At 40.6% G+C, this 26907-nt stretch overlaps 1 long non-coding RNA gene and 1 other non-coding gene across 3 annotated transcripts; one reads left to right on the top strand and one right to left on the bottom strand.

Moving 5' to 3' along the window:
• Positions 1-5447: 5447 nt before the first annotated feature.
• On the bottom strand, positions 5448-5591 carry LOC115290888. Its single transcript, XR_003908270.1, has one exon. It is a non-coding gene; the product is annotated as a U4 spliceosomal RNA (small nuclear RNA).
• A 6535-nt stretch (positions 5592-12126) lies between these two features.
• On the top strand, positions 12127-26711 carry LOC115289924. Of its 2 annotated transcripts, none has more exons than XR_003907874.1 (3): positions 12127-12152; positions 19386-19557; positions 26632-26711. It is a non-coding gene; the product is annotated as an uncharacterized LOC115289924 (long non-coding RNA). The 2 variants fall into 2 exon arrangements; XR_003907875.1 differs by lacking the exon at positions 12127-12152 and adding an exon at positions 19233-19295.
• The last annotated feature ends 196 nt before the right edge of the window (positions 26712-26907 follow it).

Raw genomic sequence — 26907 nt, 5'->3', positions numbered from 1 at the left:
ACAACCAATAGGTGTTCTAGGAAGAGAACAGAATATAAGGCAGTGGTTGAAATTTATTAGAAATTAAATTTCCTGGGGCGCCTGGGTGGCTCAGTCGGTTAAGCCTCCGACTTCGGCTCAGGTCAGATCTCACGTTCGTGGGTTCAAGCCCCGCATCGGGCTCTGTGCTGACAGGTAGCTCAGAGCCTGGAGCCTGCTTCCGGTTCTGTGTCTCCTTCTCTCTCTGCCCCTCCCCCTCTCGTGCTCTGTCTCTGTCTGTATCAAAAATAAATAAAACATTTTAAAAAAATTAAATTTCCTTGAAAGACCCATTAGAAGGCATATCACCATGAAATTTTGGGACGTGAGACATAAAGAGAATAAACTTTACCATAGAGCGAAAAGAATCAAGAATAATACTCAACAGCAACATTGGAAACTAGGGATCCATGGGGTCATGTTTCAGAAGTTTAAATTCTAGGAGCACCTGGGTGGCTCAGTTGGTTAAGCGTCAGACTTCGGCTCAGGTAATGATCTCACAGTCCGTGGGTTTGAGCCCTGTGTTGGGCTCTGGGCTGACAGCTCAGAGCCTAGAGCCTGCTTCAGATTTCTGTGTTTCCCTCTCTCTCTCTGCCCCTCCCCCACTCACTCTTGGTCTCTCTCAAAATCAAGACAAAAAAAAATTTTTTTTAAGTTTGATTTCTAGCTGTTCCTGCGCGGAAACAGGCTCCTCCTTTGCAGGTTTCTTTAATTCAGTGCTTGAGTGGATCTCAACACCACCCGCATCCTTCTGACTGAGACGTTAATGAAAAGTTCCTTCAAGACTGGACATCATTGGCAAAAAGAGGACGTGAAAGCCAACCTGTGGCGCTTGTGCCCTCTTGGGGCTACTTCAAGGAACAAACCAAAACATACATGGTGGAGAGTCCAAACTATCACTCTGAGTAGGAAATTAAAGTAACCAAAGGCACAACAGGAGAGACCAAGGAGCACACTTCAAAGAACACTTCCTGAACGGCCAGGCCCTGGTCAGTGTCTGAACTCCTTTACTACAGTGGTGCTCAGAGGTGCCAAGCACATAACAAGCTTTTAAACCTGACAAGAGACAGAAAGCTAGCCAAAATGACACAACAGAAGAACGCTCCTCTACAGAAATTCAAGGAAGGAGTCACAGCCACAGAACTGCTCAAAACAGATCTAAGCAACTTAACAAGAATTTAAAATACTTTTCATAAAATTAATCACTGGACTTGAAAAAAGCATCAAAGAATCTTTTGATACAATAAATAATAAGTTTCAAAACTTAAAAAAGGCTACAAATGAGGTGAATAATAAAACAGAGGCAGCCACTGCACGGACCCAAGGGGCAGAGAAGACAATAGTCGAATTAGAAGACACAATAATAAAAAAGGAGGAAGCTGAGGGAGAGAGAGATAAATCGATCCATGAGCATGAAAGGGGAATTCCCGAACTAAGTGGTGGTATCAAACGGAACAATATCCGGATCATAAGAATTCCAGAAGAAGAAAAAGAGAGAGAAAGGGGCTAAAGGGATACTTGAACAAATCATAACTGAGAACTTCCCCAAGCTGAGGAAGGAAACAGACATTGAAATTCAAGAGGCACAGAGAACTCCCCTCAGACGTAACTTGTATCGACCTTCTGCACAACATATCATAGTGAAACTGGCAAGATATAAAGATAGAGAATTGTGAAAGCAGCTAAGGATAAACAGACTGTAACATACAAAGGGAGACACATAAGGGTACTAGCAGACCTACCTACTGAAACTTGGCAGGCCAGAAAGGAATGTCAGAAAATCTTCAATGTGATGAATAAGAAATATATGCAGCCAAGAATCCTTTGTCCAGCCAGCCTGTCATTCAGAATAGAAGGAGAGATCAAGGTTTTTCCAAACAAACAAAAATCGAAGGGGTTCATCACCAATAACCGGCCCTACAAGAGATCCTAAGGGGGACTCTGAGGGCAGTGTTGCAAGGAACATAAATGACCAGAGACCCCACTACAAACATGAATCCTACAGAGAACACAAAGACTCTTAACTCATATTTTTCAATAACAGTGTAAATGGACTAAATGATCCAATCAAAAGACAGGGTAGCAGAATGGGTTAAAAAAATATCCATCTATTTGCTGTCTACAAGACACTCATTTTAGACCTTAAAACACCTTCAGATTGAAAGTAAAGGGATAGAGAAATATCTATCATGTGAATGTAAGTCAAAAGAAAGCTGGAGTAGCCATACTTAACATTGGACAAACTAGACTTTAAAGTAAAGGCAGTCACAAAAGATGAAGAAGGACATTATATACTAATTTCAAGGCCTCTCCATCAGGAAGAGCTACAATTACAAATGTCTAAGCACCAATTTGGGAGCACCCAAATACATAGAACCATTAGTCACAAACATAAACAATCTTCTTGCTAAGAACGTGCTAATTGCAAGGGACTTTAACACTCCATTTACCCCAATCGATAGATTAATTAGACAGAAAAACACTAAGGACAATGAACCTGAATGACACATTGGACCAGATGGAAGTCTAATTACATGAAATAGAAGTTGGGATTTTGATTTTTTACTCTGCTTTTCTGTTTGGAGTGTAATTGTAACTACTGTAGTGTAAATGATGGAAAATAATTGCATATGTTAAAAAATAAAAGAAATAAAAAATAAATAAAAGTTTGATTTCTATATCCAGTGATATTTTATACACACACGTGCTGTCATGGGTGACCATAGAATAAAGATTTTCTTCCCTGAATTCACTGGTTCTCAGTTACTAAATAAACTCCATTAAAATGAGAGCAAATTAAAAAATACGTGTCTAGGAATGGGATCCAGTGTGGGAATACTGGATAGCAGCCATGAAGTAATTTGGCAATAGGTCCAGATTGTTGGTCAGAGGGCTGAACTTGATTATCTGATAGGTCAGGCAATGAGATAATTCCAGATTGAGCCACTGGTGGAGAACATGAGAAGACTTTAATGTTGGAAGAAAATCCTACCAGAAAGGAAGTACTCGCAAGGCCAAATACATGTACTAAGATATTTTGGAAGTTTTCCTAAATTATATTCCTAAATTGTACTATTTCACTGCTTAAAATACTGTATGTTGGATCTTTGCTCTTCATCTGTTTCTATCATTTGTTCATTGTTTTTATCTTTTGCTTTTATCATTTATAATCTCTGTTCCTGTTCCTTGAACATGCTTCCTATGGTATCCAGATTCACTTGTGCTTTTTAATTTAGTCTTCATTTCTGAAATGGTTTTGTCATTTTCTGTTTCCTAGGTTAATACCAATTTCTGTTTCACCTCAAGGACATAACTTCCTCGAATTCTTGTGGGTTGTTTTGTTTTGTTTTTTGTTTTGTTTTGTTTTGTTTTAATTCCAATATAGTTAGCAGCCAGTGATACTAGTTTCAGGTGTACAATAGTGATTAAACAGTTCTCTGCAATACTCAGTGTTCATCAAGGTAAGTGTACTCTTCTATATATTTTTTTTAATATTTATTTTTCAATATTTATTGTTTTTGAGAGAGAGTGCATGAGCAGGGGATGGGCAGAGAGGGGACAGAGGATCTGAAGCAGGCTCTGTGCTGACAGCAGTGAGCGCATTGTGGGGCTGGAACTCATGAACTGAACTGAAAGATCATGACCTGAGCCAAAGTCAGATGCTCACCCAGGTGTTCCAAGATAAGTGTACTCTTAATCCCCCTCCCCCAATCCACCTCTCCTCTGGTAACCCTCAATTTGTTCTCTATAGTTAAGAGTCTTTTTTTAGGGGGTGCCTGGGTGGCTCAGTCGGTTAAGCCTCCGGCTTCGGCTCAGGTCAGACCTCATGTTCGTGGGTTCGAGCCCCACATGAGGCTCCGTGCTGACAGCTCAGAGTCTGGAGCCTGCTTCTGGGTCTGTGTCTCCTTCTCTCTCTGCTTCTCCCCCTCTCATGCTCTGTTTCTCTCTGTATCAAAAATAAATAAAACCTTAAAAAAATTTAAAAAAAATTTTAATAAAAAAAATTTTAAAAAATTTTTTTGTCTTTTTTTGGTTTCACTTTTTCTTTATTCATTTATTTTGTCTTTAATTCCACTTAGCATTATACTCTCTAGATCCATCGATGTTGCAAATGGCAATATTTCATTTTTTAAATTTATTTTTTAATGTTTATTTTTGAAGGAGAGAGAGAGCATAAGCAGGGGAAGAGCAGAGACAGAGGGAGACACAGAATCTGAAGCAGGCTCCAGGCTCTGAGCTGTCCGCACAGAGCCAACATAGGGCTTGAACTCACAAACTGAGATGATGACTTGAGCTGAAGTTGGATGCGTAACTGACTCAGTCACCCAGGCGCCCCTGTATTTCATTTCATTTCTTTTCTTTTCTCTTTTATGGCTGAATTAATATACACGCTACATCTTTATCCTGTTAGCTGTTGATGGGTACTCGGGCTGCTGCCATAATTTGGCTGTTGTAAATAGTGCTGCAATAAACATAGTGCATATATTTTTTTGAATTAGTGTTTTCATGTTTCATTTGGGTAAATTCCTAGTAGAATTACTGGATCATATGGTAATTCTATTTTTATTTTTTAGGAGCTTCCATACTGTGTTCCACAGTGGCTCTATCAGTTTGCATTCCCACCAACAGTGCACAAGCATTCCTTTTTCTCCACATCTTCAACATTTTTTGTTTCTTGTGTTTTTTATTTTAGCCATTCTGACAGGTGTGAGGAATTCTAGTATTTCTTAGCTGTGTTTGCTTTAATAGTTTTTTAAATTCACATTAGAATATTGTAATATTGGCAGCTGCTTTGTGGGAACATTTTTCTTGTGTGTTTAACTCCAGGTAAACTCCAGGTAAACTTTTTTTGGTTTCACTATCTTTTTCTTTATTCATTTATTTTGTCTTTAATTTCACTTAGCATTATACTCTCTAGATCCATCAATGTTGTTGCAAATGGCAAGATTTCATTTTTTTTTTAATTTTTTTATGTTTTACTTATTTTTGAGAGCAAGAGAGACAGCGTGAGCAGGGGCGGGTCAGAGAGAGAGGGAGACACAGAATCCGAAGCAGGCTCTAGGCTCTGAGCTGTCAGCACAGAGCCTGACACCGGGCTTGAACCCACGAACTTGAGATCATGACCTGAGCTGAAGCTGGATGCTCAACCGACAGAGCCACCCAGGTGCCCCAATATTTCATTTTTTTAAATTTATTTTTTTAATGTTTATTTTTGAAAGAGCATAAGCAGGGGAATTAATTAGAGTGCACAACGGCTCTGTTTATTCCTTTCTATTTATTTATGTTTGAAACCTTTGGATTTTCATAGACAAAGTACCAGCAGGAGAATAAAGGAGAGGGACCCCATCTAGTTTTCTCACTTCTTCCTCTGGCTACAATGAATTATCTCTCTTGAGATGTGACCTTGTGCAGGAGTTCTATGCAGGCCCTCAGCTCCCTGAGTTCCTTCATTTGCTACATTAAGGAACCTAATTCCTGCCTGTCAAAGAGATCCCCTTACTTGCTTTCTCAATGAGCAGTAATTGCGCCTTGGATAAACCTCATTGGCTATGATACTGCCACTGCACAAAGATCCCCTCACTTGCTTTCTGAAACACCTCTGGACCCCCAGGTACTTCACGTATGTCCTAGCATTCCCACGTTTGTTCAGTCCTCACAGCAGGCTCCATGCAGGGTGTGACTCTTCTCAGAGTGACTATTTGCTGGCAATTTCTGAGATGTGCCACCAGCCCACCCCTCACCCCATTCTTCCCAACTGTACGCTGTTGGCCTCCCATCCAGTCCCACTGAATGTGGACTTTGTACGTTTTCTCTGCTGCCTCAGTTTCATTTAAGATACTGTTTGTGGGGTCAGTGATCATATGTTTTCCTTATTGGTCTATGGTTTCTACAAGGAGTGGAAAGATCCAGAACCAGGCTGGTAACATGTTTGTACAGAATCAGAAGCCCAAGAAAATCTTTTAAACAGGTAAATCTGATTGTGACACACTCTTCCCCCCTGCTTGTGAATCTGCTTCAAATTGCATTTAGGGTGTAATCTAAAAATCTTTAATATGAGGGGGTATCTGGCTGATTCAGTAGAGCATGTGACTCTTGATCTCAGGGTTGTGAGTGCAAGCCCCACATTGGGGTGTGGAGATTACTTAAAATCTTTTTTTAAAAATCTTTAATGTTGTTTACATTGCCATCTGTGTGATTTGTGCTTCCTTCTTGGCACCAGGCCATTCACTCTCCCGTAAGCTCTTCTGTTCCACCACCATCTTTAACATTTTATGTCAGGAGACCGAGACCAACACTAAAAATCTGATAAGGAAATTTAAATAGAAAGAGATGGTTAACTACTAAAAGAGGTAAAACAAGGACTTTGTTAAAGGGATTCGGAAATCACTGGTGAAAAAAGCTGCTATCTAAACAGAGTGGACAGTGAAATGAAGGAACTAGGGTTTTAGGAGAGCCCTGACATTCTGACCTCTCCAAAGATGACTTGGTTACCACAGGAGCATGCAGCCTGGTGATGAAACATGCCAGAGCACAGGGGCCATAGCTGCTCCATAGAAGTCATCTGTTGCCAGAGAGCAAGAACTGGCTGGTCTATAGCAATTGTCCACCAGGTGGGAAAACAGCCAAGGTTGCCAGACTTAGCAAATAAAAACTCAATCCCAAATAATGCATGGAGCATACTAAAAAATTATTTTTTGTTTAACTGAAATTTAAATATAACTGGGCATTCTGTATTTTATCTGTCACTCCTAGAAACATCTGTAACCTGGTACAGCTAAAGCTGCATGGAAAGTAGCTGCAGGCAGGGGAGTGTGATCTGAGGGTGCAGCTCAGACAGGTCCCAAAGACCAGAGGAGCATCACTGGGTCTTCCATACGCTGACCCACTGGTTCCCACACTGAAAAAGAGAAGAGAGTCAGCACCCATAAGAGAAATACTTTCCCAACAGTATTGCCTTGAATTATTCCCCCAGTGCCCTCTATTGACAAAGCCTAACATTGAGTCAACTGGCAAAGGAGAGATGTTGGACAAAACACAGCAGTGTGGATTGGGGACCTAGAGATTCCTATCATAGGGTCTTGCCACCTGAATGCCTTTTGCCTGCTGTGTCTTCAAGTCTCCACTTAAATGTCATTTCCTTTAGGGGCCCCTGGGTAGCTCAGTGAGTTAAGCCTCCAACTTTTAATCAGTCATGATCTCATGGTTAGTGAGTTTGAGCCCCATGTCAGACTCAGTGCTGACAGCTCAGAGCCTGGAGTCTGCTTCAGATTGTGTCTCCCTCTCTGCCCCTCCCATGCTCACAATCAATTGATCTCTCTCTCTCTCTCTCTCTCTCTCTCTCTCTCTCTCTCTCTCTCTCTCCTCTCTCTCCCTCTGTCTCAAAACTAAACACCAAAAATTTTTTTTAATATCACTTTCTTTGAAAGGCATTCCTTTGGGGCGCCTGGGTGGCAAAGCCTCCAACTTTGGCTCAGGTCAGATCTCACGTTTGTGGGTTCGAGCCCCGCATCAGGTCAGATCTCAGGTTTGTGGGTTCGAGCCCCGCATCAGGTTCTGTGCTGACAGCTAGCTCAGAGCCTGGAGCCTGCTTCCGGTTCTGTGTTTCCTTCTCTCTCTGCCCCTCCCCCTCTCATGCTCTGTCTCTCTTTGTATCAAAATAAATAAAACATTAAAAAAAAGTTAAAAAAAAAAGAAAAAGAAAGGCATTCCTTTGCCCACAATCTAAATCATAAATCATAACTTCTCAAACCATCTTATAAAGCTTTTCTTTTATAGCATTTGTCACAGCTTTTAGTTAATACAGTTGACTCTTGAACAATGCAGTTAGGAGCACCAAACCCTGCTCAGTTGATAATCTGTGTATAACCTTTGACTTCCCCCAAACCTAACTGCTAATAGCCTACTGTTGACTGGAAGACTTCTCAATAATATAAAGTCAATCAGCACATAATTTGTATGTTATAAATACATATTGTATTCGTACAGTAAGGTAAGCTAGAGAAAAGTTACTAAGAAAATAAGGGACAAAAAGAATTGCTAGAGGGGCAAGCAATCCTTGGGGGGGATGAGCTAAATGGGTGATGGGTACTAGGGTAGGCACTTGTTGGGATGAGCTCTGGGTGTCATATGTAAGTGATGAAACACTAAATTCTACTCCTGAAACCATTATGACACTATATGTTAACTAACTTGGATTTAAATACAATTTTTTAAAAATCATAAAATATATTTATAGTATTGTACCATATTGGAAAAAAAGACCCACACAGTTTAAACCCGTGTTCCAGGGCCAACTTTTTTTTGTATGATTATATCTTTAAAACTTATGTTCTTAAAAACACACAAAAAACTGTGTTTTTCATTAGGCCAAAAGCTGGTGACTATTTTCTTTAACATCAATTATGTCCAGTACCTGGTAAATAATACATGCTCAATACATGTTTGTTGAAACTAATAAATTACTAAGTTTGTGATCTTGTACAATCTGCTTTTAACCAAATAGCTTTTCTCCCATGTGCTGGTAGTACTGCCAGCTAGAGTAGTAGGTGTGAGATGGTAAGAGCTAAAACGAAAAGACCAAAGCAGGCCAATTCTTTATGCCAAGGCAAGTAATATAGACTTTTTCTTATTGTAAAGGTCCTAGGGAGCTATTGATCTTCTAATTTGTGTTTTGTTAAGAGGTCTCCCAGGCTCCTGGCTTGAGCAACCAGAAGGGTAGTGGGGCTAGTTATTTTAAGAGAGAGAACAAGAGCAAGGGAGGGCCAGAGAGGCGGCGGGGGGGGGGGGGGGGGGGGGGGGGGGGGGGGGGGGGGGGGGGGGGGGGGGGGGGGGGGGGGGGGGGGGAGGGATCCCAGGCAGTTTCCTTTTGCTATCTGCAAGGACCTGATGTGGGGCTCAATCCCGTGAAACAAAACATCATGACCTGAGCCAAAATCAATAGTCAGATGCTCAACTGACTAAGCACCCAGGCACCCCTTGAATTTAAAAGAAACCGATAAAGCCTCTAGAAATTAAAAATACAGTAACTGAGGAGCACCTAGGTGGCTCAGTCCATTTAGCGACCAACTTGATTTCAGTTTTGGCTATGATCTTGAAGTTCTGGGATCAAGCTCTGGCTCTGTGCTGAGCACACATAGTCTACTTGGGATTCTCTCCCTCTCTCTCTGCCCCTCCCACTCATGCTCTCTCTGTCTCAAATAAATAAATGAAACAACAGCCAAAATCAAAAAATTCAGTGGACTGAATAAAATGAAAAATCTAAGATACATTTTTAAAGGGTTCCCCACCCCTTTTGGGGGGTGAGAGTGAGCAGTGCACACAAGCAAGGGAGGAGAGAGAGAAAGAGAGCGGGAGAGAGAGAATCTTAAGCAGGCTCCACGCCCAGTCCGGAGTCCAATGTAAGGCCCCATGTAGGGCTCCATCTCAGGACCATGAGATCATGACCTGAACTGAAATCAAGAGTTGGACACTTAAGTGACTGAGCACCCAGGCGTCCCTTAAAGGTTTTGTTTTTAAGCAATCCCTACCCCAATGTGAGGGTCAAACCCACAACCTCAAGATCAAGAGTCATGTTCTACCAACTGAGCCAGGCAGTCTCCCCTAAAACACATTTAAACTGGACTTCCATAAAATAAAACAATGTGAGATAGACAATATTTGAAGAGATAATAATTGAGAATTTTCCACAATTGTAGAAAGCTAGGAATTCTCAGATTCAAGAATCACAATGAGAGGTGCCTGAGTGGCTGAACTTGGTTAAGGTCCAACTCCATATCAGCTGAGGTCATGATCTCATGGTTCGTGGGATTGAGCCCCACATTGGTCTCTGTACTGACAGTGCAGAGCCTGTTTGGGATTCATTGTCTTCCTCTCTCTCTCTCTCCCTCCCTCTCTTTCAAAATAAATAATACAATAAATTTTAAGACAAAAATCTACTTTGAGGCTGAAAAAATGATGTTTAGAGAATAGAGAAATACGGCCTCATTGTGTCCTCATTGTGTCTCATTGTGTCAAACCATGAGAGTTGTATGCAGTCTGAGAATTCTATTTATAAGAAAGCTCAGAAAGGACTTCCAGGATTGTAATGCTTCTTCAAAGGCCCTTCTTTGAAGAAGGAATAGAAGGACCCTGAGTGTATGGCTTGGAAGGAAGAAGCCTCTTCTCGAATAGGGTTGCTTAGGGGTTCCCTGCTGGCTCAGTTGGTATCTCATGCAACTCTTGATTGTGGGGTCATGAGATCAAGCACCATGTTGCCTGTGGAGCCTACTTAAAAACTAATTAATTAAAAATAGAATGCGGCAGCTTGATAGCTTCCTTCATGACTGGCACATACAACATATCTAAACTGAAAACCCACAGATCTCTTAGGACACATTTGGGCAATTCCACTGAAAAAATTTTAAACACACTCTCTAAAACAGAGTGTAGGAGTACTGATACTACTGACTCCATCTTTGGCCCCACCACCTTATCCATGTATCTGCGATGACCTCCCCTGGGGCTATGTTAAAGTCTATTTCTTTATTTTGAGAGAGAGTGTGTGCAGGGGAGGGGCAGAGGGGGACAGTGGATCCAAAGCCAGCTCTGTACTGAGAGCAGAGAGCCTGATGCAGGGCTCGAACTCACAAACCATGAGATCATGACCTGAGCCAAAGTCAGGTGCTTAACCGACTAAGCAACCCAGGTGCCCCAGCACTATTGACAGTTTAGCCCAGATAATTCTTTGTTGTGATAGCTGGGCTGTCTTGTGTACTGTAGGATTTTTAAAAAGATGTTATTTTATTATTTATATGTTTGTTTATTTTAAGAGAAAGAGCATGAGAGGGAGAGGAGCAGAAAGAGAGAGGGTGAGAGAATCCCAAGCAGACTCCATGCTCAGCACAGAGTCTGATTTGGGGCTTGATCCCATGAGCCTGGGATCATGACCTGAGCCAAAATAAGAGGCTTATGCTTAAGCAACTAAGCCACCCAGGTGTCCTACAATTTTATTTTTTATAATCTCCACACCCAACATGGGGCTCGAACCCACAATCCCCAAGACCAAGAGTCCTGGGCTCTAGTGAGTGAGCCAGCCTTGGGCCCCATGGGATCTCAACCTCCATGGCACAGATCTCTTAGGACACATCTATTCACTAGATGCTTGTAGCAATGCTCCCAGAAAGAGCACTGCTCTAGAGAATTACTTTGCACGGATACAATCATATACACATATAGGCACTGAAACTCTACAGTATTTTTAGGTGATCATCCAGATAACCCAGGATATACTGATCATCATTTTAAAAGTTTATCATCAAAATCACAAAATTGGAAAAATCTTATGGAAAAATGTGCCCTTCTCCCCTTAGCTCCAGTTAGAAAGAACATAGGAAACTAGAGTCCTGGAAAGGACCATTTCTCTTATTAATAGATGAGACACTAACGTTCTTACACAACCACCTCTAGTAAGCAACAGAATCAAGGCACAAACTGCAGGAAATCTCATTCCAGAGTTTTCCAACACACGCAGGCCTCATCCTTAACACACTGCACTCAGAAGCTACCTTTAACCATGAACAAACGTTTATTCTGTATGATTCTAAGGAACAGAATTAAAACACATAGGAAGCCAATTTCAATTCATTACAAGGGAAAATGTTCAAGTAGTATGTCAGCATGTAATTAAGGTAGAAAAAGATAACTTGATATAAACACACAAGTATTAGAAACAGTGGATACTTTGGTGGATATGACCTCCCTTGACAAAACGCTACATCACAGTAAATATCTGCTAATAATGCAAATAATCTTAGGCTATTTTTTAAATCAATTACCAATGAGTTCTACCAGAAATAGGGCTCTCTCAGGGCTGAAGCAGTCATGATCAGCCCTAGAATCGTATCGGTGTCTTCTGTCCCAGAAGGGTCTGCAAGAAGCGTTCCGGCCCCACTGAGGACTACAGCCCAGACTCCACCACCACGTTCCGCCACAATTCTTAGCTGCCTACAGGAGTACACTACAACTCCCATCGGACAACGCGAACGGAGTGGGCGGGTATTTACCGCGCGTGGGCGGCTCTGACCAATGACGACTGTCGTTACAGCGAATAGTTTGGCCGTGTTTGTAAAAGGCCGCGGCAGGCGAAGAGAGAGGAGGTGAGGGCGGTCGTCAGCTTCGGGCCCTGGGGCCGGGGCGGGGGGCGCAGGGCAGGAAACGGGGCCGCGGTAACAGAAGGCGGGGGCGACTGTAGGACAAGGATATAGAGCCGGGAATCCCGGCGGAGAGCGTGTCCAAGGAGCAGGGTGCTGGCCAGGTGATGCTTCTGCTTGGGCCTACGTAGGGCCGGAAGTGAGCAGTCGCGCGGGGAGGATGCCGGGAAGCAGGTCTCCTAGTGGTGCTCCTGGGGGTGGTCTGGGTCCCGGAAGCGGGGTTCCCAGAGTCGTGACCTCTGGGTCGCTTTGGCCTTTCTCTACTATTTTGAAGTTGCGCAGGTTTGATGGAAGCTCTCTGACGCAGGAGTCGGTAGTCCTAGATTCTAGGCATGTCCTTTCCCCTTACTTGTGGTTTTACAAGGAGTTTGCAGATTACAAATTCATGTTAGATTGTCTGGTTGCTGGCTGTGAGCATTCATCAAATCACTATCTTTGAGCCATTTTCTTCAACTGTAAAATGGTAAATAGTACCCACTTTACTGGATCATGGTGAGCAATACCTGAGTAAATGCATGGGAAGGGGTGGAGTAGCTCTGCCAGCACCAATTCGTTTTACACCATCTTGCTCGGGAGGCTGTTTTGCGAACTTGACGAGAGGAAACTTTTTAGGCAGGATTCAAATACAGGTTCTTTTCTTGCCCTTTTTTTTTTTTTTTAAGTTTATTTATTTATCTTGGGGGGGCGGGGCAGAGGGAGAGAGATAATCCCAAGCAGGCTTTGTACTTGTCAGTACAGACCCCCGTGCACTAACCATGAGATCATGACCTAAACCGAAATCAAGAGTCCGTCACTCAGCCCACTGAGCCATGCAGGTAGTCAGTTGTTTGTTTGTTTTTAATTGAGGTAAAAGTGATATGTAACATCCCAGTTTCCAGTGTATAAGATGATTAAAGATTTGTATATATTGTGATAGCCACAGTAAGTCTAGTTATCATTCACCATCCAAAGCTACAAAAAAAATTTGTTTTCCTTGTGAGAACTTTTAAGATTTATTCTCTTGGCAGTTTTCAAATATTCACTATAATATTATCTACTGTAGTCATTGTACAGTACATTCCCATGATTTGATTATTTTGTATCTGGAAGTTTGTGCCTTTTGACACCTTTCACCCATTTCTCTTAACCCTCTCACCACCCTATCCCCCTTACTCTCTGGCAATCACCAATCTGTTTTCTGTATGTATGAGTTTTGTTTTGTTTTTGAGATCCCACATAGAAGTGAAGTTACATGGTATTTGTCTTTCTCTGACTTATTTCAGTTAGCATAACACCTTTGAGGTTCCATCTACATTGTTGCAGATGACAAGAATTCCCTCTTTTTTATATCTGAATAGTATTCCATTTTATACACACACACACAAATCAAGTCTTCACCTTTCATGGACACTTAGGTTGGTTGTTTCCATATCTTGGTTATTGTAAATAATACTGCAGTGAACACAGAGCTACATATTTCTTTCCAAATTAGCATTTTAATTTTCTTTGGCAAATACAGGTTCTTTTTTTATTTTTTATTTTTTTAAATGTTTATTTATTTTTGAGAAAGAGAGAGAGAAAGTGTGAGCTGGGGAGGGGCAGAGAGAGACAGGGAGACAGAATCTGAGGCAGGCTCCAGGCTCTGAGCTGTCAGCACAGAGCCTGATGCGGGGCTATAACCCACCAACTGTGAGATCATGACCTGAGCCAAAGTCTGATGCTTAACCAACTGAGCCATCCAGGTGCCCCTGGCAAATACAGGTTCTTTACAAGTTGTGTTACATACTGAAAACAGGGTGTATATGCATGCAGTATAGAATCTATAATTAGTGATACTAGTTCATGTTTAAAATTCAGATAGGGGTGCCTGGGTGGCTCAGTCGGTTGAGCGTCCGACTTCGGCTCAGTTCAGGATCTCATGGTTAGTGGGTTCAAGCCCCGCATCGGGCTCTGCGCTGACAGCGCAGAGCCTGGAGCCTGCTTCAGATTCTGTGTGTGTATGTCTCTCTGCCCCTAACCCACTCACATTCTGTCTCTGTCTCTCTCAAAAATAAATTTTAAAAAATAAATAAAATAAAATTCAGATAGCATAGAACAGTGAAATATAAGTCTCCTTACTACTTTTTCCCAAGTTATAAGTCACTTCTGGACCACAGGCCAATTCTGTGTGTGTGTATTCCATCTTTTTAAAACCAGGAATGTCATATATGAAGTGCCTTTTTTCACTCCACAGTATATCTTGATATTTGTTCCTATCAGTACATATAGATCTATCTCATTCTTTTTGATGGTTTTAGAGTAGCATATCGTATGCCTGCACCATAATTTTTTAGTCAGCCCTTAGACTTTCCATTCGTGTGCAATTCTGGATAACTTTGCATGGGGTACCTCTGTACATGCTGTGAGTACATGTGAGAGTAGAACTCATGAAATCTTAAAAGTGGACTTGCTAAGTCAAAGTATGTGTTTTACATTGATTTTATTTACATCCCTTTAGAGAGGATGTTGCCGTTTAGATCCCCACCAGCAATGTGCAGTACCTTTTTCTCCACATCCTCATGAACACAGTAATAACACTTATCATTTTTGTCATTTTGCCAAAGTATTGTTTTAATTTGTCTCTTATTGTAAGATATAATTTTGGATGTTTAAAATCAGTTTTCTTTTTTGGGGGGCGCCTGGGTGGCTCAGTCAGCTAGGCGTCCAACTCTTGATTTTGGCTCAAGTCATGATCTCATAGTTCATGGGTGTGTCTGGCTTCTTTTACTTAGTATAATAGTTCAAGGTTCATATGGCAGGTATCAGAATTTCATTCCTTTTTAGGGCCAAATAATATCCCATTGTGTGGATAGGCCACATTTTGTTTATCCGGTCATCAGTTGGACATTTGGATTAATTCTATTTTCTGGCTATTATGAATACTACTACTATGAACATACATGTACAAATTCTTATGTGTTTTCAATTGTCTTGGATATATATTCTGTTGGAGGTCATACGGTAACACTGTTTAACATTTTGAGGAACCGCTGACCATCAGTTTTCCAAGTGACTCTGCCATATTACAGTACCATCAACGATGTAGGAGGGCTCCAGTTTTTCAATATCCATCACAATACTTGTTATTGTCTCTCTTTTTTAGGTGTCTTAATGGCTGTATAGTGGTGACATATTGTGGTTTTGATTTGCAATTTCCTGATTACATGATGTTGAACATCTTTTCATTTGTTTCTTGGCTGTTTATTTTCTTTGGAGAAATATCCATTCAGCTCGTTTGCCCGTTTTTTATTTATTTTGAGAAAGAGAGAAAGCGCAAGTGGGGGAGGGGCAGAGAGCGGGAAAGAGAGAATCTCAAGCAGGATCTGCACTGTCAGCATGGAGCCCCATGTGGGGCTGGAACTCATGAACCCTGAGATCATGACCTGAGCCAAAGTGAGATGCTTAACGGACTCAGCCACCCAGGTGCTTTTAAAGTCTTATTCATTTATTTTGAGAGAGGGAGAGAGAGAGAGAATCCCAAGGAGGTTCCCTGTGTCAGCAAAGAGCCTGACAACAGGACTCAATCCCATGAACTGTGAGATCATGACCTGAAGTCAAGAGTCAGACACTTAACCAACCAAGCTACCTAGGCACCCCCCTTTGCCTGGTTTTATTTTATTACTTTTATTTTTAATTTTTTTAATATTTTATTTATTTTGAGAGAGAGAGCATGAGTGGCAGAGGGGCAGAGAGAGAGGGATAAAAGGAGAATCTCAAGCATGTGGGGCTTGAACTCATAAACTATGAGATCATGACCTGACCTGAAATCAGACACTTAACTGACTGAACCACCCAGGTGCCCCTTCCTGGTTTTAAACTAGGTTATTTGTCTTTATTGTTGACTTGTCACAAAGTCTTGTAATATATTCTGGATACAAGTCTTCATCATACATATGACTTGGAAATATATTCTCTCATACTGTGGTTGTCTTTTCACTTTCTTGATGGTGCTCTTTGAAGCACAGATGTTTTTAATTTTGGTGAAGTTCAATTATTCTCTTTTTTTTTTTGTCATCCTCGCTTTCAGTAACATATCTAAGAACCCATTGCTTTCTCCAAGGTCACAAAGATTTACTCTTAAGTTTTCTTCTAAGAGTTTTATAGTTTTAGCTTTTAACATTTATGTCTGTGATCCATTTTGAGTTAAATTTTATATACAGTGTGAGGTATGCATTCAACTGAATTCTTTTAGAGATGGATATCCACTTGTCCCAGCACCATTTGTTCATAGGACTATTCTTTCCGCATCAAATGATCTAGGCGTCCTTGTGAAAAATCAGTGGAGCATAAATGGGAGAGGTTATTTCTGATCTCTTAATTACATGCTATTGATCAGTATATCTACCCTCTGTTGGTGCCTTTTTGCCCACCAGCTTTTTTGAGATCTAATTGACATAACATCATGTAAGTTTAAGGTGTTCAGTGTGATTTGATACACGTACACGTACGCAGTGCAAAATCATTACCACCAAAGCATTGGCTAACACCTCCATCATGTCATATAATTACCATTATTGTGTATGGTGAGAACATTTAACATCTACTCTCTTAGCAGGTTTCAGCCCTTAGCTGAAGTACATTAGCAATATAGTATACTAATGATAATCACCATGCTGTACATTAGATCCCCAGAATTTATTCATCTTATAACTGGAAGTTTGCACGCTTTGACTGATATCTCCCCATGTCTCTCACCCCATAAGTCCTTGGCAGTCCATTCCATCCTCTGTTCTTATGAGTTTGGCTTTTTAAGATTATACATATAAGTAAACTCGTACACACTGCCTTAATTCGCTTTGTAGTAAGTTTTGAAATCAGAAAGTGTGAAGGGTGCCTTGTGGTTCAGCCAGTTAAGCACCTGACTTCAACTCAGGTCATAATCTCGCAGTTCATGATTTTGAGCCCTGCATCAGGTTCTGTGCTGGTGGCTGGGAGTCTGGAGCCTGCTTTGTGTGTGTCTCTCTCTGACCCTTATCCTCCCTCTCTCCGTCTCTCTCTCTCTCTCTCTCTCACTGGCTCTCTCTGTCTGTCTCTCTGTCTCTCTCAAAAGTAAATAAATATTAAGATAAAAGGACACGGGTGGTTGGGTGGCTTAGTTGGTTAAGCCTCTGTGAGCCTCTGACTTCAGCTCAGGTTATGATCTCGCAATTTATGAGTTCGAACCCTGCGTCCAGCTCTCAGTTCACAGCCTAGAGCCTAGAGCCTGCCTCAGATTCTGTGTCTCCCTCTCTCTCTACCCCTCCCCCACTCACACTCTGTCTCTCAAAAAATAAACACTAAAAAAAATGTTTTAAATAACAAGAAGTGTGAGTCCATGTACTTTGTTCTTCTTTCTTAAGATTGTTTTGGCTCTTTCAGGTGCCTTGCATTTCTATATAAAGTTTAGGACCACCTTGTCAGTTTGTAAAAAAAGCCTCTGGGATTTTGACAGGGATTATGTTGTATTTGTAGATCAGTTTAGGGATAGGGAGTACTGCCTTCTTTACATATTAATTTCCACATCTACAAGCATGAGATGCTTTTCCATTTTTCTAGGTCTTTAATTTCTTTCAGTGCTGTTTGAAGTTTTCAGTGTACAAGCCTTCCATTTCTTTTATTGTTCAAGTTTTTTCATCTTTGTACTTAGCTTATGATATATTTTCCCATGCAGAAAATTTTCATTTTTATGTAATCAAATATAATCAGTATTTTTTATGTATTTTAAGTAAGCTCTACACCCCAATATGGGACCTGAACTCATAATGCTGAGATCAAGAGTCACATTCTCTACTGATTTAGCCTGCCAAGCCCCCTCAGTCTTAATTTTAGAATGGGCGAGCAGTGCTTAGGTGGTTCAGTCAGTGAAGGGTCTAACTTTTGATCTCATAGTCATGAGTTCAAGCCCCATGTTGGGCGTGGAGCCTACTTTAAAAGTTAAGGATAAAGTAAAATGGGGGCGCCTGGGTGGCTTAGTCGGTTAAGTGTCCGACTTCAGCTCAAGTCATGATCTCACAGTTTGTGAGTTCAAGCCCCATGTCAGGCTCCAGCTGTCAGCTGGAGCCTGCTTCAGATTCTGTGTCTCCTTCTCTCTCCACCCTCCCCTGCTCACACTCTCTCTCTCAAAAAAAAAGAAAAATAATTTTTTAAGTTAAAAAAAAAGAATAAAATAAAATGGGCAAAATATTTGATAGAATTTCTCCAAAGAGACAGACATGGCTAAAGAAGCATGTACTGTGTTACTCAGCATCATTATTCAGTAGAGAAATGCAAGTTAAAAGCATAGTGAGGTACCACTTCACACTTACAGTAACCAAATGGTCATAATAAAGAAAACAAGGGGCGCCAGAATGGCTCGGTCCGTTAAGCATCTGACTCCTGATTTCAGCTCAGTTCGTGACCTTGTGGTTTGTAAGATTGAGCCCCATGTAGGGGTCTGCACTAAAAGCAAGGAGCCTGCTGAGGATTCTCTCTCTCCCTCCCTTTCTGCCCCCTCTTTGCTCTCTCTCTCAAAATAAATAAATAAACATTTTTAAAAAAGAATACGGGTCGGGGCGCTTGGGTTGCTCATTCGGTTAAGCGTCCTACTTCGGCTCAGGTCATGATCTCACATGGGTTTGAGCCCTGTGTCGGGCTCTGTGCTGACAGCTCAGAGCCTGGAGCCTGTCTTCAGATTCTGCCCTTCCCCTCTCTCTCTGCCCTTCCCCCGCTCACTCTCTGTCTCTCTCAAAATAAAATAGACATTAAAATTTTTTAATAATAAAATTTTTTAAATAAATAAAATAAAAATTTTTAAATTAAAAAAAAAGACAGGGCCATCAGGGTGGCTCAGTCAGTTAAACATCTGACTTCGGCTCAGGTCATGGTCTCCCAGTTTATGAGTTTGAGCCCTGCGTCAAGCTTTGTGCTGACAGCTCAGAGCCTGGAGCCTGCTTCTAATTTTGTGTGTGCGTCTCTTTCTCTCTATCTGACCCTCTCCTGCTTGCTCTCTGTCTCTCTGTCTCTCTCGAAAATAAACATTAAAAAAAGAAGAAGAAGACAGTAATACATGTTGGCCAGGAAGAGAAGAAGCAGGAACTCTCTTATGTTGCTGGGGTAAATACAAAAATGCTTTTCAGTTTGGAAAACAGTTTGGTAGTTACTTAAGTTTAAGTTAAACCATATGACCCTGTAATTCTACTTTAGGTATCAAGATCCCCAAGAGAAATGAAGATTCTTGTCTACACGGGGACTTGAATGTTAATATTCTCAGCAGCATGTTCATAATAGCCAAAAATTGCAAACAGAAAGTTATCTGTCTGCTGGTGAATGGATAAGCAAAATGATATATCCATACAATGGAGTGCTTTTCAGGAATGTAAGTAAATGAATTACTGATACATGCTACCATGTGGTTGAACCTTGAAAATAGCATGTTGAGTGAAAGAAGCCAAACACAAAATCCCATATATTGTCAATTCCATCTATATGAAATGTCCAAAAAAGCTAAATCTATAGAGACAAGAAGACAGATTAGTGATTGCCTGGGAGTGGGAATGGTAATTGACTACAGATGGCCAGAGGGATCTTTTTAGGGTGATAGATGTGTTCTCAAACTGGACTGTAGCAATGGATGCCTAACGCTATAAGTGTACTATCATCGAATTGTATACTTAAAATGGATGAATTCTGTGGTCTATAAGATATACCTCAGTAAAAAGGTTTCTTTAAAAAAAAAACCCTCACAAACATTAATATAGTCAGGATTCTGGGGTTTGTGTCATTTAGGCCACGATCATTCCAATATCCTTAAAAAACATTGTTAAATCCCCTTCCTTCAACTTTGTTAACAGTTCCACCTTTTATACTTGAACCTTTTATCTGCTTTGAATTTATTTGAGTATATAAAGTGAGATAGGATGAGTATGATATATTTAATGATAATTTTTGCTCTTAAATTTTGCTTTTGTATTGCATATTTTAATATTTTAAGTTAAAAAAGGAAATTTTAGGAAATTATTTTATTGTATATGTATATTACATATATATATATATATATATGTTTCCTCCCTCCAGTATGTTGACAGCATATTATATTGGCTGTTCTATACCTTGCTTTTCTACTTAATATGTCTTAAAGATCTGAAAGGTCAATACATAAAAAACTTCCTCAGTCTTTATTTAAATAGATGTAAAATATTTTTGGGGGGGAAGTATTCCATTATATGGATATACCGTAATTAATTCAACCAGTTCCTTCTTTTTTTTCTTAATTTTTTAAATGTTTATTTATTTAAGAGAGAGAGAGAGAAGGAGACACAATCTGAAGCAGTCTCCAGGCTCTGAGCTGTCAGTAGAGCCCGACTCAGGGCTCAAACTCATGAACTGCAAGATAATGACCTGAGCCAAAATCGGACATTTAACCAACTGAGCCACCAGGCGCCCCCAACTAGTTCCTTCTTGGTGGGCATTAGGTTGTTTCTGATGTTTTGCTGTTACAAAAATGCTTCAGTGATTAGCCTCATATATCCCATATTTCACATGTGGGAGAATATCTGTAAGATAAATTCTTATTAGTACTATTACTATCTCAAAAGAAATATGCAGAGGAGCACATGGGTGGCTCAGTCAGATAAGCCTCCAACTCCTTTTTTTTTTTTAATTTACTGTTGAGACAAAGAGAAACAGAGCATGAGTGGGGAGGATCAGAGAGAGAGGAAGACACAGAATCCAAAGCAGGTTCCAGGATCAGCACAGAGCCAGATGCAGGGCTTGAACCTATGAATGGTGAGATTGTGACCTGAGCTGAAGTCGGAAACTTAACCAACCAGGCGCCCCAAGCTTCTGACTTTTGATTTCAGTTCAGGTCATGGTTTCATGGGTTCGTGAGTTCAAGCCTTCTGTCAGGCTCTACACTAACAGTACGGAGCCTGCTTGGGATTCTCTCTCTCTCCTCTCTGCCCCTCCCCTGCTTGTGTACACACACACTCTCTCTCAATATATAAATATTCTTTTCATTAAAAAGAAATAGAAAAGTAAGGACACCTGGGTGGCTCAGTAGGTTAAGCAACCAACTTTGGCAGAGGTCATGATCTCACAGTTTGTGAGTTCAAGCCCCATTCTAGGCTCTCTGCTGTTGGCACAGCCCATTTCAGGTCCTCCATGCCTCTCTCTCTCTGCCCCTCCCCTGCTTGTGTACGCTCTCTCTCAAAAATAAACATTAAAAAAATAAGAAGAAAATAAAAAATTTAAAAAGTAAATATGCAGAGAAAACATTAGAATACCCCAAATTAAGGGACACTCTATAAAATACCTGATTCTTCAGAATTACTGAGATTATGAAAAACAAAGAAAAACAAACCTACAGAGCCAAGAAGATTAAGAATACATGACAATTAAATGCAATGTGGTATCTTGTATTCGAACAGAAAAAAGAACAAAGTCTAGTTTAGTTAATAATAATGTACCAATGTTGGTTTCTTAGTTTTGATGAATGTCCCATGGTAATAATATATGATGTTGTACCTTAGGGGAAATTGAGTGAAAGGTATCTGGGAACTCTCTATTTTATCTTTGCAACTTCTCTGAAAATGTGAAATTATTTTGAAATAAAAAGTTTATTGTTGGGGTGCCTGGCTGGCTCAGTCAGTAGAGCGTGCGACTGTTGATCTCGGATTTCTAAGTGTGAGCCGCATGTTGGGTGTGAAGATTACTTTAAATAAAAAATATTTTAAAAAATAATTATTCTTAAATAAATGCCATTCGGAGACACCTGCATGGCTCAGCATCCAACTCTTGTTTTCAGCTCAGGTCATGATCTCATGGTTTCTGAGTTTGAGCCCTACATATGGCTCTGCATTGAAAGTACAGAGCCTGCTTTGGATTCTCTCTCTCTCTCTCTGTTTCTCCCCTGCTTATGCACTCTCTCCCTTGCAAAATAAACTTAAAAAAAAAAGTCCCATTAGTTGAAAAGCTGGGGAATCCTAATAAAGTCTATATGTAGTAGAATTGATAGTATTGTACCAATGTTAAAACCTTAGTTTTGGGGTTGCCTGGGTGGCTCAGTCAGTTGGGCGTCTGACTTCGGCTCAGGTCATGATCTCATGAGATCATGGGTTCGTGGGTTCGAGCCCCGCATCAGGCTCTGTGCTGAAGGTTTGGTCAGAGCCTGGAGCCTGCTTCAGATTCTCTGCCTCCTTCTCTCTCTGCCCCTCCTCCATTTATGCTCTGTCTCACTCTGTCTCTCAAAAATAAATAAATGTAAAAAAAATTTTTTTTAAATAAAAACCTTAGTTTTGACAAATCTCTCATTGTTAGGTAAGATGTTAATATTTGAGGAGGCTGGGTGAGGGTATACAGGAATCTCTATGATTTTTATCTTTTCTTTACATCTAAAATTATTCCAAAATTAAAAGTTATTTTTAAAGAAATATGCATTTTTAATTTTGAAAGAAAACTAACAAATTGCCTTCTTCTGAGAATAACCAAAAAAGTAAAATAAAATATAAGAGAAAAGAGTAGAATTCCTATGATGATGCTTAACCTATAGCACCTTGAGGCTTCATCATATATAATTGGCAAACCAGTTCCTCCCTTAATGAACAAAGTTATTTTTTTCCCATTTTAATGATATGTTAAGTCATCCTCATCAATGTAATTTGGACATCTGACTCTTGATTTTGGCTCTGGTCATGATCTCACAGTCTGTGAGTTCAAGCCCTGAAATCAGACTCCAAGTTGACAGCATGGAGCCCATGTGGGATTCTCTCTGTCTCTCTCTCTCCCTCCCTCTCTCTCTGCCCCTCCCCTGCTCATGCATGTGCACAGGCATGCATGCTTCTCTCTCTCAAATAAACTTTTAAAATTAAAAAAAGAATTCTTTAAAAAAAGAAATTTATTTTTATTAAGCTCTTTCATATATATGTATTCCGTATATATACTTAATTTTACAAATGAAAACCAACCTAAAACTCAGAAGTTAAACTTGGTCAAAGAGATAATTGGTGGTAAAAGGCAAACTAAATATTCTATCTTTTGACTTGGGAACAACATTTTCTCCTAGGAACCCACGTGTGGATGAATGAAAATAGCTGCTAAAGAAGTTTATTGGCCTAGAAAGGAAATGCTGTGTAAACAAGCTAATGTCTTGAGATTAAGTTTTTGTTTTTTAAAGCTTATTTATTTATTTATTTATTTAAACTTTTTTTTTTTTTTTTTTTTTGGTCAAGTTAGCTAACATACAGTGTAGTATTGGCTTCAGGAGTAGATTCCCATGATTAATCACTTACATACAACACCCAGTGCTCACCCTAACAAATGCCCTCCTCAATGCCCATCACTCATTATCCCCACCCCCACCCCCCATGCCAAACCCTCAGTTTGTTCTCTGTATTTAAGAGTCTATTATGGTTTCCCTCCCTCTCTGTTTGTATCTTATTTTTCCTTCCCTTCCTCTATGGTCATTTGTTAAGTTTCTCAAATTCCACATATGAGTGGAATCATATGATATCTGTCTTTCTATGACTGACTCAATTTTGCTTAATATAACACCCTCCAGTTCCATCCACGTAGTTGCAAATGGCAAAATTTCATTCTTTTTCATCACTAAGTAGTATTCCATTGTGTATATATATTATATATATATAATATGTATATGTATGTGTGTATGTATGTATATATACACACACACACATACACACACCACATCTTCTTTATCCATTCATCAGTTGATGGACATTTAGGCTCTTTCTATAATTTAGCTATTGTTGATAGTGCTGCTATAAACATTGGGATGCATATGTCTCTTCAAATTAGCACTCCTGTATCTTTTGGATAAATTCCTAGCAGTGCTATTGCTGGGTACAGGATAGTTCTGTTTTTAATTTTTTGAGGATCCTCCATGCTGTCGTCCAGGGTGGCTGCACCAGTTTGCATTCACGCCAACAGTGCAAGAGGGTTCCCCTTTCTAAACTTTTTAAAAATAAAGTTTATTTATTTATTTTGAGAGAGAGAGAGAGGGAGAGGCAGGGAGAGGGAGACAGAGAGAATCCCAAGCAGATTCTGTACTGGCAGCACAGAGCCCAACACAAGGCTCGCCATGAGGTCATGGCCTGAGCCAAAACCAAGAGTCAGATGCTTAACCAGCTGTGCCACCCAGGCACCCCACTTACTCATTTTGAGAGAGGAAGAGAGAGAATTCCAAGCAGGCTCACGCTGTCAGCATGGAGCCTGACTCAGGGCTTGACCCACGAACTCATGACCTGTGTTGCTATCAAGAGTGAGACACTAAACAGACTGAGTCACCATGGCTCTCCTAGATTAGGGGTTTTTAATGGGTGACATAGCCCCCTAGAGGACCTGCGGCAATATCTAGAAACTTTTATTTATTTGTTTTTTTAACAGTGGAGGGAAGAAGAGTTGACTGCTATTGGCATCTAGTGGGTAGAGACCCCAGATGCTACCAAACATTCTACAATGTATAGGACTGTTCCCTACAACAAAGAATGTCAGCCCTAAATGTCAGTAGTGCCAAGGTGGAAAACTGCAATAGATTATATTTCACAAAGCTTTATTCACTTAGTGTATACTCAACAAATATTACAGTTAGGCCATTAATTCATAGTACTAATGAAAACGTGGGCTTTCTTAGACTTTTCTTATTTGTACTTTACTATTTGATGATTAACAAATAGACTGTAGAAAATGTGGAGGGAAAATATTTCATCAAGATCATCCTTTGGGGTCATGGGGCAAGAGCAATATTAACAGCCAATTTTAACAACACAAGCGTATTGCCTTAAAAAATATATTGAACTTTGGGGCACCTGAATGGATCAGCCTATAGAGCACATGACTCTTGATCTAGCTAAGCCCCATATTGAGTGTAGAGATTACTTAAAGGAGCACCTGTGTGGCTCAGTAGTTAACTGTCTGACTCCTGATTTCTGCACAGGTCATGATCTCATCTTTCGTAAGTTTGAGCCCTGCATTGGTCTCCAAGCTGAGTGTGGGGCCTGCTAGGGAATCTCTCTCTGTCTCTGTGCCTCCCCCTGCCCCTGCTAAACTTAAAAAACATATTTAAGAATTTTTTTAAGTTTAATTATTTATTTTTGAGAGAGAGTGCACTCATGTGAGGGACAGAAAGAGAATCCCAAGCAGGCTCTACACTGTCAGTGTAGTGTCCAAGGCAGGACTCAGACCCACAAACCATGAGATCATGACTGAGCCGAAATCAAGAGTCAGAGCCACCCAGGCACTCCCCAGAACCTTTTTGGTTTTTTTTTTAATGTTTATATTTTTTGAGAGAGAGAGAGGGAAGGAGCATGCGCACAAGCAGGGGAGGGGTAGAGAGAGAGGGAGACAGAATCTGAAGCAGGCTCCAGGCTCAGAGCTGTCAGCGCAGAGCTCATTGCATGGCCAGAAACCACAGACAGTGAGATCATAACCTGAGCCAAAGTCAGATGCTTAACCGACTGAGGCACCCAGGCACCCACCACCCCCCAACCAAATCTTAATAAAATCTTTAACAAATTTTTAAAAATTTTTTAATGTTTTATTTATTTTTGAGAGAGAGAGAGAGACAGCATGAGCAGGGGAGGTTCAGAGAGAGAGGGAGACACAGAATTCAAAGACAGACTCCAGACTCTGAGCTAGCTATCAGCACAGAGCCCGACACGGGGCTCAAACCCACAAACTGCAGGATCATGACCTGAGTTGAAATTGGACGCTTAACTGACTGAGCCACCCAGGTGCCCCTAAAAATTTTTTTTAACATTTATTTATTTTTGAGAGAGAGATGGAGTGGGAGTGTGGGAGCAGTAGAGAGAGAAGAGAGGGAGACACAGAATCCGAAGCAAGCTCCAGGCTCTGAGCTGTCAGCACAGAGCCCAACGTGGGGCTTGAACCCAAAACCGTCAGTTCATGACCTGAACCAAAGTCAGATGCTTAACTGACTGAGCCACCCAGGTGCCGTGCCCCCTAAAGTTCAACATTAAAAAAAAAAAAAGATTTGATTGGGTGCCTGGGAGGCTCAGTCGGTTAAGTGTCCAACTTTGGCACAGGTCATTGTCTTGTGGTTCATGAGTTTGAGCCCTGTATTGGGCTCTATGTTGATAGCTCAGAGCCTGGAGTCTGTTTCAGATTCTGTCTCCCTCTCTCTCTGTCCCTCCCCCACTCACGTTCTGTCTCTCTTTGTCTCTCAGAAATGAATAAATGTTAAAAAAATTTTAATGTTGAACTTTAGTTAATAATATGCATATTGAATTGATGTCTGCAAATTACTTTGAAATGCAATAAAATATAAGAGGGATTGATGGATGGAGAAAGGAATAAATAGATATGTGATAAAGCAAATATAGTAAAATGGTAATTGTAGAATCTAATGGCTGGGCACATGGAGATTCACTATATAATTCTTTTTTTTTAATATGTTTGAAATTTTTCATTATATTAGAGGAGAAGTCAAAAGCAGAGATTCACACTCTTCCTAACAGGCGCAGAAACCACATTGCTGATTTTGCTGGGTGACCTCAGGCAAGTTACTTTCTTATATATATATATTTAAGAAGTTTTTCTATGGGCACTTGGGTGGCTCTGTTGGTTGGGCATCCAATTCTTGGTTTCGGCTCAGATCCTGGTCTCACTGTTTATGGGTTCAGGCCCCGCATTGGGCTTTGTGCTGATGGCGCAGAGCCTGCTTGGGATTCTCTCCTTCTCTCTCTTCTCCATC

Source organism: Suricata suricatta, chromosome 4 (genome assembly GCF_006229205.1).
Source record: "Suricata suricatta isolate VVHF042 chromosome 4, meerkat_22Aug2017_6uvM2_HiC, whole genome shotgun sequence".
NCBI lineage: Eukaryota > Metazoa > Chordata > Mammalia > Carnivora > Herpestidae > Suricata > Suricata suricatta.
The sequence above is the reverse complement of the archived record's forward strand: the minus strand, read 5'-3'. Positions and strand labels throughout refer to the sequence as shown.